The sequence below is a fragment of the Oncorhynchus tshawytscha genome, linkage group LG20, assembly GCF_018296145.1.
Source record: "Oncorhynchus tshawytscha isolate Ot180627B linkage group LG20, Otsh_v2.0, whole genome shotgun sequence".
Taxonomy (NCBI): Eukaryota; Metazoa; Chordata; class Actinopteri; order Salmoniformes; family Salmonidae; genus Oncorhynchus; species Oncorhynchus tshawytscha.
In genome coordinates this window covers 35,702,748-35,718,783 of record NC_056448.1, presented here as the reverse complement: position 1 = coordinate 35,718,783, position 16,036 = coordinate 35,702,748, and the positions used below count along the sequence as shown (strand labels likewise).

The 16,036-nt window shown below is 45.3% G+C and overlaps 1 protein-coding gene across 6 annotated transcripts in view; it reads right to left on the bottom strand.

Annotated features, from left to right (window-relative positions):
* garnl3 (GTPase activating Rap/RanGAP domain like 3) overlaps positions 1–16,036 on the bottom strand; it is a 183,186-nt gene that overhangs the window by 116,462 nt on the left and 50,688 nt on the right. The window lies entirely within an intron of this gene.

The following is a 16,036-nucleotide window of genomic DNA, read 5'->3' as shown; positions in this document are numbered from 1 at the left end:
TTGGGTCCTGTCTGGTTGAGTGTGTGAGTCAGTGTTGGGTCCTGTCTGGTTGAGTGTGTGAGTCAGTAGGACAGTGTTGGGTCCTGTCTGGTTGAGTGTGTGAGTCAGTAGGACAGTGTTGGGTCCTGTCTGGTTGAGTGTGTGAGTCAGTGTTGGGTCCTGTCTGGTTGAGTGTGTGAGTCAGTAGGACAGTGTTGGGTCCTGTCTGGTTGAGTGTGTGAGTCAGAGGACAGTGTTGGGTCCTGTCTGGTTGAGGACAGTGGACAGTGTTGGGTCCTGTCTGGTTGAGTGTGTGAGTCAGTAGGACAGTGTAGGGTCCTGTCTGGTTGAGTGTGTGAGTCAGTAGGACAGTGTTGGGTCCTGTCTGGTTGAGTGTGTGAGTCAGTAGGACAGTGTAGGGTCCTGTCTGGTTGAGTGTGTGAGTCAGTAGGACAGTGTTGGGTCCTGTCTGGTTGAGTGTGTGAGTCAGTAGGACAGTGTTGGGTCCTGTCTGGTTGAGTGTGTGAGTCAGTAGGACAGTGTTGGGTCCTGTCTGGTTGAGTGTGTGAGTGATGAACGTGGAGTGAAGGTCTGAGCAGTGCTCTCTCGTCTCTTCTCTACTCCTGCAACATTAACCGTCCAATCACAGGATAATGGAGGGAAAACCAATGCAGCATGCAATGAGAGCACCACATCCCCTCCTCTGAGTGTGTGTGTGAGAGGGTGTGGGTGAGAATGTCAGAGAATAAGGGTGTGTGAGGGCAGAAAAGATCATTTGATTGTATGTGTGAAAAAGAGCAAGAGAAAGAAAAACAGAAAGAGTAGGTGTATGTATGTATGTGTGTGTGTGTGTGTGTGTGTGTGTGTGTGTGTGTGTGTGTGTGTGTGTGTGTGTGTATGTGTGTGTGTGTGTATGTGTGTGTGTGTGTGTGTGTGTGTGTGTGTGTGTATGTATGTGTGTGTGTGTGTGTGTGTGTGTGTGTGTGTGTGTGTGTGTGTGTGTGTGTGTGTGTGTGTGTGTGTGTGTGTGTGTATATGTGTGTGTGTATGTGTGTCCGTGTGTGTGTGTGTGTGTGTGTGTGCATGTGTGTGTGTGCGTGTGCATGCTTATCTGTGTGTGATGCATGTGTGCATACGCCCCTGCTTCTAAATCATGCAACAGCAGAATAGTCGAGGAGGAAAAGCCTTCACTCTCATTATTCCCTGTGGACCTGCTGTGTGTTCCACTCAGAGCCAGAGAGAGGGAGGATAAGAGAGGGAGGGGAGGAGGAGAGGAGGGAGGGAGGATAAGAAGATGGGGAGCCCTCCCTGCTATGCAAGATACAGGTAGAAAGAGTGAGAGGAGACAGGGAGAGAGAGAGAGAGAGAGAGAGAGAGAGAGAGAGGGAGAGAGAGAGAGAGAGAGGGAGAGAGGGAGGGAGAAGGAGAGAGAGGGAGAGAGGGAGGGAGAGAGAGAGAGAGAGAGAGAGAGAGAGAGAGAGGGGGGGGCAACCAGTGGAACACAAATAACTTTGTAAATACAACGTATATGTATCTGTTTATTTATTTTCCCTTTCATAGTTCAACTATTTGCACATTGTTACAAAACTGTACATAGCCAATACTATAACATTTGAAATGTCTATATTCTTCTAAACTTTTGTGAGGGTAATGTTTACTAATGTTTCCATTGTTTATTTCCCTTTTGTTTATTGTCTATTCCATTTGCTTTGGCAATGTAAACATATGTTTCCCATGCCAGTAAAGCCCTTTCAATTGAATTGAGAGAGAGCGACAGAGTAAGTAGGGTGCAGGAAATGAGAGAGTGGCAGATACAAAACCAGAGGGGGACAGAGAGAGAAAGTGGTACATGGTAAACAACCGAAAGAAGAATGATAAAAGAATAATAGCCGTCTATACAGTGGTAACCCCATGGGTGAGCGTGGTAACCCCATGGGTGAGCGTGGTAACCCCATGGGTGAGCGTGGTAACCCCATGGGTGAGCGTGGTAACCCCATGGGTGAGCGTGGTAACCCCATGGGTGAGCGTGGTAACCCTAAAGTTTATTGATAGCCTGCCTGGATAAGACACACACACAATTACACACAGTACACATCTTAAATAGCTCCCATTTTGCGTTGCAGCTCAAACATTTCACAAACACAATTGAGCCCTCAGTGTACTAAAAGGGGCTGTGATTTCCCCCGAGGCCTGCAGGAGAGAGGAGAGGACTGCTGTTTAGATAGAGATGGAGGGTGAGGGAAAGGGTGAGAGAGTGAGGGAAGGGGGAGATAAGAAGGAGAGGGGAGATAAGAGGCAGAGAGGATGGGAGGGGGGAGAAAAGGAGATAGCTGATAGATACTTGATCTCATCAGAGTGACTGTTTATGCACACTCATGGGTCATAGGAGAGAGGGATATATATATATATATATATATATAGAGAGAGAGAGAGAGAGCGAGAGAGAGAGAGAAATGAGAGAAAGAGAGAAAATGTTGGAGAGAGTGTGAGAGATCCCAGAAATGTTCCATACACACAAAGCTTATTTCTCTCAAATGTGCACAAATTTGTTTACATCCCTGCTAGTGAGCATTTCTCCTTTGCCAAGATAATCCATCCACCTGAAAGGTGTGGCACATCAAGAAGCTGATTAAACAGCATGATCATTACACAGGTGCACCTTGTGCTGGGGACAATAAAAGGCCATTCTACAATGTGCAGTTTTGTCACACAACACAATGCCACAGATGTCTCACATTTTGAAGGAAGATGTAATTGGCATGCTGACTGCAGGAATGCCCACCAGAGTTGTTGCCAGAGAATGTATTTTTTCATTTCTCTACCATAAGCCGCCTCCGACATAATTTTTGAGAATTTGGCAGTACATCCAACCGACCTCACAACAGCAGACCACATGTAACCACGCCAGCCTTTTTGTGGGGAAAAATTCATTCTGATTGGCTGGATGTGGCTCCCTAATGGGTGGGCCTATGCCCTCACAGGCCCACGCATGTCTGCACACATGACCAGTCATGTGAAATCCATAGATTAGGGCCTAATTCATTTATTTCAATTGACTGACTTCGTTTTAGGAACTGTAACTCAGTAAAATCGTTGAAATTGTTGCATGTTGCATTGAACAAGGTTCATGAAGTCAATAACTTGCTTGTAACAAATGACATTCATATTCTGACTATCTCTGAAGCTCACTTAGATAATACCTTTGATGATACAGTGGTAGCAATACATGGTTATAACATCTACCGAAAAGACAGAAATGCCAATGGGGGCGGTGTTGCCTGTCTATATTCAGAACCACATTCCTGTAAAGCTTAGAGAGGATCTCATGTTAATATGGCTACAGGTTCATCTGCCTCACCTGAAGCCCATTCTTGTGGTAAGCTGCTATAGACCACCAAGTGCTAACATTCAGTATCTGGATAATATGTGTGAAATGCTTGATAATGTACGTGATATCAACAGAGAGGTATATTTTCTGTGTGATTTAAATATTGACTTTTATCAAGCTGCCCACTCAAGAAAAAGCTTCAAACTGTAACTAGTGCCTGCAACCTGGTTCAGGTTATCAGTCAACCTACCAGGGTAGTTACAAACAGCACAGGAATTAAATCATCAACATGTATTGATCACATTTTTACTAACGCTGCAGATATGTGCTTTAAAGCAGTATCCAAATCCATAGGATGTAGTGATCACAATATAATAGCCATATCTAGGAAAACCAACGTTCCAAAGGCTGGGCTTAATATAGTGAATAAGAGGTCAGGCTGGGCCTAATATAGTGAATAAGAGGTCAGGCTGGGCTTAATATAGTGTATAAGAGGTCATACAAGAAGTTTTGTAGTGATTCTTACGTTAATGATGTAAAGAATATTTGCTGGTCTGTGGTGTGTAATGAGGAGCAACCAGACACTGCACTTGACACATTTATTAAATGACTTATTCCAGTTACTAACAAGCACGCACCCATTAAGAAAATTACTGAAAAAACAGTTCATTGATGAGGAATTTAAAAATTGTATGAATGAAGCAAAAGGTATGGCAATAAGTCTGGCAGCACAACCAATTGGCAAATGTACTGCAAATTGAGAATTTTTAATTTAACTTTTTTATTTATTTGACCTTTATTTAACTAGGCAAGTCAGTTAAGAACAAATTCTTATTTTCAATGATGGCCTAGGAACGGTGGGTTAACTGCCTTGTTCAGGGGCAGAATAACAGATTTTTACCTTGACAGCTCAGGGATTTGATCTTGCAACCTTTCAGTTACTAGTACAACGCTCTAACCACTAGGCTACCTGACACTCCAAATCATGTGACTAAACTAAATAAAAATCCAATTAAACTATACTATGAAACAATTGGATTTAAAGAATGATAGCACTTGCACATCAGTTAAAAAGTTAAAAAGCTTTGTAGCACCTTAAATTATATTTTGGGCAAAATACTGCACAAAATACCGCACAAATTATCAAGGCACACCTGTTAATTGAAATGCTTTCCAGGTGACTACCTCATGAACCTGGTTGAGAGCCACTTGGTTTACATACTCATCTATGCCACTTGGTTTACATACTCATCTCATATGTATATACTGTACTCGATATCATCTACTGTATCTTGCCTATGCTGCTCTGTACCATCACTCATTCATATATCCTTATGTACATATTCTTTATCCCCTTACACTGTGTATAAGACAGTAGTTTTTTGGAATTGTTAGTTAGATTACTTGTTCGTTATTACTGCATTGTCGGAACTAGAAGCACAAGCATTTCGCTACACTCGCATTAACATCTGCTAACCATGTGTATGTGACAAATAAAATTTGATTTGATTTGATTTGAGAATGTCAAAAGTGTGCAAAGCTGTCATCAAGGTAAAGGGTGGCTACTTTGAAAAATATAAAATATATTTTGATCCATAGGTGTTATTTCATAGTTGTGATGTCTTCACTATTATTCTACAATGTAGAACATAGTCAAAATAATTCAGAAAACCGGCGGAATTAGTAGGTGTGTCTAAACCTTTGACTGGTACTGTATATTTGTATTTATTTATTTAGCTCAGAAACCTTATTGGGAAACCCTGGTCTAAGCTCGAATGGCTCCAATAGTGTTCTTTTGGAGCAGTAGACCTTAGAAGGCATGTGGGCCGTTCTGGGAGGCTGTGGCCGCTTGAGGTGCCTTGTGTTGGGCACGCGCTTCAGGCGAGCCTGGAGATCACAAAGAGAGAGATTGAGAGAGATGGTGTGATGTCACAACTTGTGGTAGGCCGTCATTGTAAATAATAATTTATTCTTAACTGACTTACCTAGTTAAATAAAGGTTACATACAAATAAATAAATACAAAGTGTGTGTGTGTGTGTGTGTGTGTGTGTGTGTGTGTGGTACAGTAGTTCTTGGACCACCATGGGACATTGTTTATCCCCCAGTCACAGGAATGGTCTATAGCCCCAGTGATTTGCAACCGGATGACAGAGTAATGTTTGAACTCCAGCACAGCAAACATTCAATGCAATACAACTTTATTTATGTCCACATGGATAAAACAGCCTTTAGGTAAACACAAGAGGCAGGTCTCTAAATACGTAGTCACCTTGAAAAACAACATGGTCAGTGATGGGAAAAGTACCACACATTCTAGTAAATGCTATACATCAAATTCCTTATATGAAGCAAGCCAGACAGCACCATGTTATTTCTTTTTTGTGGACAGACAGGGGCACACCCCAACACTCAGACCTCATTTACAAACTTAGTATTTGTGTTTAGTGAGTCCGCCAGATCAGAGGCAGTAGGGATGACAATGCATGAATCCGACCATAATTCTCTCCTGCCTGAGCAAATGTACATGTTTGGTGTCAGGGAAAATGTATGGGAGTAAAAAGTACATATTTTCTTTAGGAATGTAGTGGAGTAAAAGTAAAAGTTGTCAAAAATATAAATATTAAAGTACATATACTGCAGAAAACTACTTAAGTAGCACTTTAAAGTATTTTTACGTAAGTACTTTATACCACTGACTATGGTTAGCATTAGCTACAGTAAACAACACAAATGACATTTTGATGGAATCAGTTGACCGACAACAAACCAAACCTTAATATTGGCATCAGTGACAACATTCACCCGTGACAAACCAAAGCAATAGAAAGATGTCTTTACCAACTGTTTTCTGACTCAGTTTGTCTGTTATTATTGTATAGTCCCAACTAACAGCCAATAAAAGTGGCCAAGATAAGCTAAATGCATGGTGAATGTAAGGTTAGAGGGAATGAATGGTAGCTTTTAGCCTAGCGACCGTTAGCATTGGACGAGCTGTCGTGTGTTCATACCCAGTTTGGTAAGTGCTATAATAGCATTTAGCCCTAGCAACAATAACTTCACAATGGAAGCAACGTTACGTGTCACCACAAAAGCCATGGCCCTTGGCATGGAAACAACTACTTCTAGGTAGGAGAGCAGGTGACGTCACCAATGCAAATCAAATCAAACTTTATTTGTCACATGCGCCGAGTACAACAAGTGTAGACCTTACCGTGAAATGCTTACTTACAAGCCCTTAACCAACAGTGCAGTTCAAGAAGAGTTAAGAAAATATTTACCAAATAAACTAAAGTAAAACATTTTTTTTTAAGTAACGCAATAAGAATAACAATAACAAGGCTCTATACAGGGGGTACCGGTACCGAGTCAGTATGCAGGGGTACAGGTTAGTTGAGGTAATTTGTACATGTAGGTAGGGGTGAAGTGACTATGCATAGATAATAAACAATGAGTACCAGCAGTGTACAAAAGGGGGGGGTCAATGTAAATTGTCCGGTGGCAATTTTATTAATTGTTCAGCAGTCTTATGGCTTGGGGGTAGAAGCTGTTGAGGAGCCTTTTGGTCCTAGATTTGGCGCTCCGGTACCGCTTGCAATGCGGTAGTAGAGAAAACAGTCTATATCTTGGGCTTTCCTCTGACACCGCCTATGATATAAATCAAATCAAAACAAATGTATTTATATAGCCCTTCGTACATCAGCTGATATCTCAAAGTGCTGTACAGAAACAGATATAAGTCCTGGATGGCAGGACGTTTGGCTCCAGTGATGTACTGGGCCGTATGTACTACTCTCTGTAGCGCCTTACGGTCAGATGCCGAGCAGTTGTCCTACCAGGCATTGATGCAACCGGTCAGGATGCTCTGGTGCAGCTGGGGACCCATAACAAATCTTTTCAGTCTCCTGAGCAGGAAGTTCCTGCTTTAGTTTTTGCTTGTAAGCAGGAATCAGGAGGATATAATTATGGTCAGATTTGCCAAATGGAGTGCAGGGGAGAGCTTTGTATGCATCTCTGTGTGTGGCATGCTGGTAAAATTGTGTATGCATACTCTGGTTGCACATGTGACATGCTGATAAAATTTGGTTAAACTGATTTAAGTTTGCCTAATTTAATGTCCCCGGCCACTAGGAGAGTCGCTTCTGGGTGAGCATTTTCTTCTTTGCTTACGGCCTTATAGAGTTGGTTGAGAGCGGTCTTAGTGCCAGCTTCGTTCTGGGGTGGTAAATAGACAGCTGCGAATAATATAGATCAGATCTCTCTCAGTAGATAGTGTAGTCAGCTTATCATAAGGTACTCTACCTCAGGCGAGCAATAACTTGAGACTTCTTTAATATTAGACATCGCGCACCAGCTGTTATTGACAAATAGTCACACACCCCCACCCCTCGTCTTACCAGACGTAGCTTCTCTGTTCTGCCAGTGCATGCTACTAGCGTAAACACAGCTAACTAGATAACCATTCCACATTGGCAAGAAAGGCCACATACACATACAGTGTTAATGCGTGTGTCAGTCTGTGTGTGGTGTGTGTGTGTGTGTGTGTGTGTGTGTGTGTGTGTGTGTGTGTGTGTGTGTGTGTTTGTCTGTCTGTGTGTTTATGATATGATTCTGTAAGGATGGCATGGGGGGATAATGGGAGCCCTATGTGGGCGGCAGACAGGACAGAGAGTGTAATGGAGGTGGAGTTCTAGTCTTGAAAACATTATAGGGAGAGGGGGATGAGAAGGTTAGGGAGGGATTGAGGGGTGACAGGGGCTGAGAGTGGCCTCACTGAGGGGTGCAGTTAGACAGAATCACATGGTGGATGCTGAAGAGAGGACGGCTTCACTCCAAAGCTGTCGCCCTCTGTCTATGTCACAGCCTGCCTTGTCACATCTCATTCCCTTCCAGCTGAGGTGTGTGTGTGTTTGCATGTGTGTGTGTGTGTGTGTGTGTTTGTTTGCATGTGTGTGTGTGTGTGTGTGTGTTTGCGTGTGTGTGTGTGTTTGCATGTGTGTGTGTGTTTGCATGTGTGTGTGTGTGTGTTTGCGTGTGTGTGTGTGTTTGCATGTGTGTGTGTGCGTGTGTTATTTTAATTGATTTACTTTGCATTACAGAAAGCAAGGTCAAATAAACAATCTAAATACATAGATTTGAATGGAAAGCAGAAAACAGTCAGTAATGAGTGTGAAGTGATGTTTCTAAATGTTTTCTTTACATGAATGACTGGATCTGGATCAAACCCCTTCATTAAGGATGATGAGAGCCTAACACACATACACACACACTTAAACCAATAAGTTATTTTACATACACAGAGACACATACACACATGCACGAGCACACATACACACACACACACACACACACACACTTAAACCAATAAGTTATTTTACATACACAGAGACACGTACACACATGCACGAGCACACATACACACACACACACACACACTTAAACCAATAAGTTATTTTACACACACAGAGACACGTACACACATGCACGAGCACACATACACACACACACTTAAACCAATAAGTTATTTTACATACACAGACACACGTACACACATGCACGAGCACACATACACACACACTTAAACCAATAAGTTATTTTACATACACAGACACACGTACACACATGCACGAGCACACATACACACACACACTTAAACCAATAAGTTATTTTACACACACAGAGACACGTACACACACACACTTAAACCAATAAGTTATTTTACACACACAGAGACACGTACACACATGCACGAGCACACATACACACACACTTAAACCAATAAGTTATTTTACACACACAGAGACACGTACACACATGCACGAGCACACATACACACACACTTAAACCAATAAGTTATTTTACACACACAGAGACACGTACACACATGCACGAGCACACATACACACACACTTAAACCAATAAGTTATTTTACATACACAGACACACGTACACACATGCACGAGCACACATACACACACACACTTAAACCAATAAGTTATTTTACACACACAGAGACACGTACACACATGCACGAGCACACATACACACATACACACACACACTTAAACCAATAAGTTATTTTACACACACAGAGACACGTACACACATGCACGAGCACACATACACACACACACTTAAACCAATAAGTTATTTTACACACACAGACACACGTACACACATGCACGAGCACACATACACACACACACTTAAACCAATAAGTTATTTTACACACACAGAGACACATACACACATGCACGAGCACACATACACACACACTTAAACCAATAAGTTATTTTACACACACAGAGACACGTACACACATGCACGAGCACACATACACAGAGACACGTACACACATGCACGAGCACACATACACAGAGACACGTACACACAAACACAATAAGTTAAACCAATTTTTACACACACAGAGACACGTACACACATACACAGAGACACGTACACACATGCACGAGCACACATACACAGAGACACGTACACACATGCACGAGCACACACACACACACACTTAAACCAATAAGTTATTTTACACACACAGAGACACGTACACACATGCACGAGCACACATACACAGAGACACGTAAACAGGGCATGCAAGTTATTTTACACACACAGAGACACGTACACACATGCACGAGCACACATACACAGAGACACGTACACACATGCACGAGCACACATACACAGACACACGTACACACATGCACAGCACACATTAAACCAATGTTATTTTACATACACAGACACACGTACACACATGCACGAGCACACATACACAGACACATACACACATGCACGAGCACACACATACACAGAGACACGTACACACATGCACGAGCACACATACACACACAGACACGTACACACATGCACGAGCACACATACACAGACACACACACACATGCACACACACACACACACACACAGACTTACACACACACACATAGACTCCTACCCTCTCCTTCCTCTCACTCTTTCTCTTTATTCTTCTGTCTGTCAGCAGCAATTCCATTCAAAGTAATGCAAAGCCTGATTGTGTGATGAACAATAAAGCCAAACAAGCGACCATTAAAGTGATGTCACCCAAACCTGACAGCCTTTGATTAAACCATCACAGATTTAATTGACATCAAATTAAGCTAATAGCATTTTATACAGAAATTCACACCTTGACAGGGTGAGGAGGGCAACCCCCCAGCCTCCCTACCCCCTGCCTCCCTGTCTCCCATACCACTCTGCCTCCCCTACCGCACTGCCTCCCCTACCGCCCTGCTGACCTGCATCCCCTACCCCCTGCCTCCCCTACCGTCCTGCCTCCCCTATCGCTATGCCTCCTCTATCGCTCTGCCTCCCCTACCGTCCTGCCTCCCCTACCGTCCTGCCTCCCCTATCGCTCTGCCTCCCCTATCGCTCTGCCTCCCCTATCGCTCTGCCTCCCCTACCGTCCTGCCTCCCCTATCGCTCTGCCTCCCCTATCGCTCTGCCTCCCCTATCGCTCTGCCTCCCCTATCGCTCTGCCTCCCCTATCGCTCTGCCTCCCCTACCGTCCTGCCTCCCCTACCGTCCTGCCTCCCCTATCGCTCTGCCTCCCCTACCGTCCTGCCTCCCCTACCGTCCTGCCTCCCCTATCGCTCTGCCTCCCCTACCGTCCTGCCTCCCCTATCGCTATGCCTCCTCTATCGCTCTGCCTCCCCTACCGTCCTGCCTCCCCTACCGTCCTGCCTCCCCTATCGCTCTGCCTCCCCTATCGCTCTGCCTCCCCTATCGCTCTGCCTCCCCTACCGTCCTGCCTCCCCTATCGCTCTGCCTCCCCTACCTCTGCCTCCTGCCGTCCTGCCTCCCCTACCGTCCTGCCTCCCCTATCGCTCTGCCTCCCTTACCACCCTGCCTCCCCTACCACTCTGCCTCCCCTACCACTCTGCCTCCCCTACCGCACTGCCTCCCCTACCACTCTGCCTCCCTTACCACCCTGCCTCCCCTACCACTCTGCCTCCCTTACCGAACTGCCTCCCCTACCACTCTGCCTCCCCTACCACTCTGCCTCCCCTACCGCACTGCCTCCCCTACCACTCTGCCTCCCTTACCACACTGCCTCCCCTACCACTCTGCCTCCCTTACCACACTGCCTCCCCTACAGCTCTGCCTCCCTTACCGCACTGCCTCCCCTACCACTCTGCCTCCCTTACCACCCTGCCTCCCCTACCACTCTGCCTCCCTTACCACACTGCCTCCCCTACCACTCTGCCTCCCTTACCGCACTGCCTCCCCTACCACTCTGCCTCCCTTACCACACTGCCTCCCCTACCACTCTGCCTCCCTTACCACCCTGCCTCCCCTACCACTCTGCCTCCCATACCGCACTGCCTCCCCTACCGCTCTGCCTCCCCTACCGTGCTTTTGCCCCTACAGCTCTGCCTCCCCTACCGCCCTGCTGCCCCTACCACCCTGCCTCCCCTACCACCCTGCCTCCTCTACTGCCCTGCAGGTCCTGTCTGCTGGTGGGTATTGATTCATCAGGTCCTGTCTGCTGGTGGGTATTGATTCATCAGGTCCTGTCTGCTGGTGGGTATTGATTCATCAGGTCCTGTCTGCTGGTGGGTATTGATTCATCAGGTCCTGCCTGCTGATGGGTATTGATACATCAGGTCCTGCCTGCTGGTGGGTATTGATTCATCAGGTCCTGCCTGCTGGTGGGTATTGATTCATCAGGTCCTGCCTGCTGATGGGTATTGATTCATCAGGTCCTGCCTGCTGGTGGGTATTGATTCATCAGGTCCTGCCTGCTGATGGGTATTGATTCATCAGGTCCTGTCTGCTGGTGGGTATTGATTCATCAGGTCCTGTCTGCTGGTGGGTATTGATTCATCAGGTCCTGTCTGCTGGTGGGTATTGATTCATCAGGTCCTGTCTGCTGGTGGGTATTGATTCATCAGGTCCTGTCTGCTGGTGGGTATTGATTCATCAGGTCCTGTCTGCTGGTGGGTATTGATTCATCAGGTCCTGTCTGCTGATGGGTATTGATTCATCAGGTCCTGTCTGCTGGTGGGTATTGATTCATCAGGTCCTGCCTGCTGATGGGTATTGATTCATCAGGTCCTGTCTGCTGGTGGGTATTGATTCATCAGGTCCTGCCTGCTGGTGGGTATTGATTCATCGGGTCCTGCCTGCTGGTGGGTATTGATTCATCAGGTCCTGCCTGCTGATGGGTCAATTGATTCATCAGGTCCTGCTTACTGGTGCGTATTGATTAAACATCCTTTTTCTCTCTCTCTTCTCCCTGTAATGAGGAGGCCCTCAGGCACAGTGCCACGCACGGTCTGCTGAGACACACAGACACACATGGGCACGCACACACACTCACAAACACAAGTGCGCACACGCAAGCACACATGCACACACACATGTAACTTTGTCTCTCTCTCTAAGCAGTGCTGAGTAGTGTATGGTCCTAGGAGGCTTTGCAGAGAGGTCAGTATGATCAAACTGTCTAATAGCTGGCGCTACAATACAGACACAGAGGTAATATTCTCTTCCACACAGAATGGACATCTCTGCCCAATAGACTTTGCAGTACAGGTCAAGAATGTGGCTACGTTCTAAACTGTTCTGCTTCTACACCCTAGAAGTTCAGCCCTAGATCCAGATAGATCCAGATAGATCCAGATAGATCCAGATAGATCCAGATAGATTCAGATAGATCCAGATAGATCCAGATAGATCCAGATAGATCCAGATAGATTCAGATAGATCCAGATAGATCCAGATAGATCCAGATAGATTCAGATAGATCCAGATAGATCCAGATAGATCCAGATAGATCCAGATAGATCCAGATAGATTCAGATAGATCCAGATAGATCCAGATAGATCCAGATAGATCCAGATAGATTCAGATAGATCCAGATAGATCCAGATAGATCCAGATAGATCCAGATAGATTCAGATAGATCCAGATAGATCCAGATAGATCCAGATAGATTCAGATAGATCCAGATAGATCCAGATAGATCCAGATAGATCCAGATAGATTCAGATAGATCCAGATAGATCCAGATAGATTCAGATAGATCCAGATAGATCCAGATAGATCCAGATCATATGCAGTGAACTTTACTGTACAGGCCAGGAAGACTGTTCCACACTGGGTAGAATGTCAAAAGTTGTGCCCTAGGTAAACTATAAGACGCAGTTCCAAAACACGCAGGAGACTCTTATGCAACAGCATCTCTGGACTGGTCCCAGTGGTCTGCTTGCTGGGTGGATGGAGGAGGCCACATGTGCTATCGAAGAAGTCCCTGAGCTGAAAGATGGAGGTGGAGGTATGTAATAATGGATAATATAATAAATCATATATGCCATTTAGCAGACACTTGTATCCAAAGCGACTTAGTCATGCGTGCATACATTTGACATATTGGTGGAACCATAGTGGGATCCAGACATAGTGTCCTTCCTGACATTAAAATAGGTCACATGGGGCTGGGTTTATTCAGGTTTGAATTTGTGCATAGGGGACTGGCGCATAGCAGACGGACCGACCCACTTATTAACTTCTGTCAATCAATACAATGGCATTTGTACTGATTAGTACCGATTAGTGCTTTTTACAAATATATTGGTCATATAGTGATTTACAGCATCAGCAACCCTAGACCTAAACCTAGGAGCAGACAGAAGTGACAGTGACAAGGACACATGTCCTACTTCTAAACTTAAGAGACTCACTGAACCAACAGTTAACCATTACACTGCTAAAACAATTCAGCACTACCCTGGCTGCGTTCACACAGGCAGCCCAATTCTGATATTTTTTTCCACTGATTGGTCTTTTGACCAATCACATCAGATCTTTTTACATCAGATCTTTTTCCTATCTGCAACACACTGTCTGTGTTTAGATGGGCAGGCCAATTCTGATCTTTTTTTCACTAATTGATCTTTTGACCAATCAGATCATCTCTGAAAAAGATCTGATATGAAAAGATCTGATGGGATAAAACAGTTCACCACTACAGCGTGTTCCATATAGGACATTGGAACAATCATGTCACAGTTCTCTAATCTCTAATCTGAATATTCAGGTATTCAGCATGAAAACGGCAGTATTTGATCATATTCCTCTCTCACCGCAGTGTTTGGATACTACACACACACACACACACTGCCCATTGTGCCCTGTGTCAGTCTGCTGCTGCTGATAGGCAGCGTGTGGTTTCTCCTCAGGGTTAATCTGACACGGTGCAGCGTCAGCGTGGGCGTTAGCGCTTAGCGCTAACAAGACAAACCACCACTGTGTCTCTGGGAGGAAGTTAGTCAAGAGAGGACCCTAGCCACTTCCTCTCCCCCTGGGTGTTATCAGGACACACAGACAGGCCTCACAAACACACACACACACACAAACACACACACACACACATGCATGCACACACATAAACACACACACAGAGCCAAGGGCTAATTTTAACCTCTGCTGCGCTGTGACAACATATACAGTAGGCTACACACACTATCAACATGACAGTGACTCAACAACTTCAATAAGAGCAGAACCACAAGGCTGGCTAATAGAATAAGCAATTTTAACACCATAATAACTTGACAAACTTGACAGTTAGTTTGTATAGAAAACAACAGTCTGAGTAAAGGCACCCTATGCCCTGTATAGTGTACAACTTTTCAGAAGAGCCCTGCACTACACAGGCCTTATATTATAGGGAATGTGGTGCCATTTCAGAAGCAACAGGTGATGTCATAACAGTAGAAGGTGATGTCATAATCTGTGGTCCTGAGTTTAGCTATATCTGTAATTGTGAGCCATGCTATAGGGTGCTAGGCACTATTAAACTGGACCAATGGACCACACCCAGACAGTCATGACTCACCTCTCTCTCTCTCTAAACCTCCCTCCATCAATCCATTGAAGGGGAGAGGAAGATAGAGAGGGGGAGGGGGCATAGAAAGGAGGAGATGAGGGAAAGATAGGAGGGGAAATAGGGAAGGAGGACAGAGAAAGGAGGAGAAGAGGGAGAGATAGAAGGGGAGAGAGAGAAGGAGGAGGACAGAGAAAGGAGGAGAAGAGGGAGAGATAGAAGGGGAGAGAGAGAAGGAGGAGGACAGAGAAAGGAGGAGAAGAGGGAGAGATAGAAGGGGAGAGAGAGAAGGAGGAGGACAGAGAAAGGAGGAGAAGTGGGAGAGATAGAAGGGGAGAGAGAAGGAGGAGGACAGAGAAAGGAGGAGAAGTGGGAGAGATAGAAGGGGAGAGAGAATGAGGAGGACAGAGAAAGGAGGAGAAGAGGGAGAGATAGAAGGGGAGAGAGAGAGGAGGAGGACAGAGAAAGGAGGAGAAGAGGGAGAGATAGAAGGGGAGAGAGAATGAGGAGGACAGAGAAAAGGAGGAGAAGAGGGAGAGATAGAAGGGGAGGAGAGAGGGAGGACAGAGAAAGGAGGAGAAGAGGGAGAGATAGAAGGGGAGAGAGAATGAGGAGGACAGAGAAAGGAGGAGAAGAAGGAGAGATAGAAGGGGAGAGAGAAGGAGGGACAGAGAAAGGAGGAGAAGAGGGAGAGATAGAAGGGGAGAGAGAAGGAGAAGGACAGAGAAAGGAGGAGAAGAGGGAGAGATAGAAGGGGAGAGAGGAGGACAGAGAAAGGAGGAGAAGAGGGAGAGGTAGAAGGGGGAGAGAGAAGGAGGAGGACTGAGAAAGGAGGAGAAGAG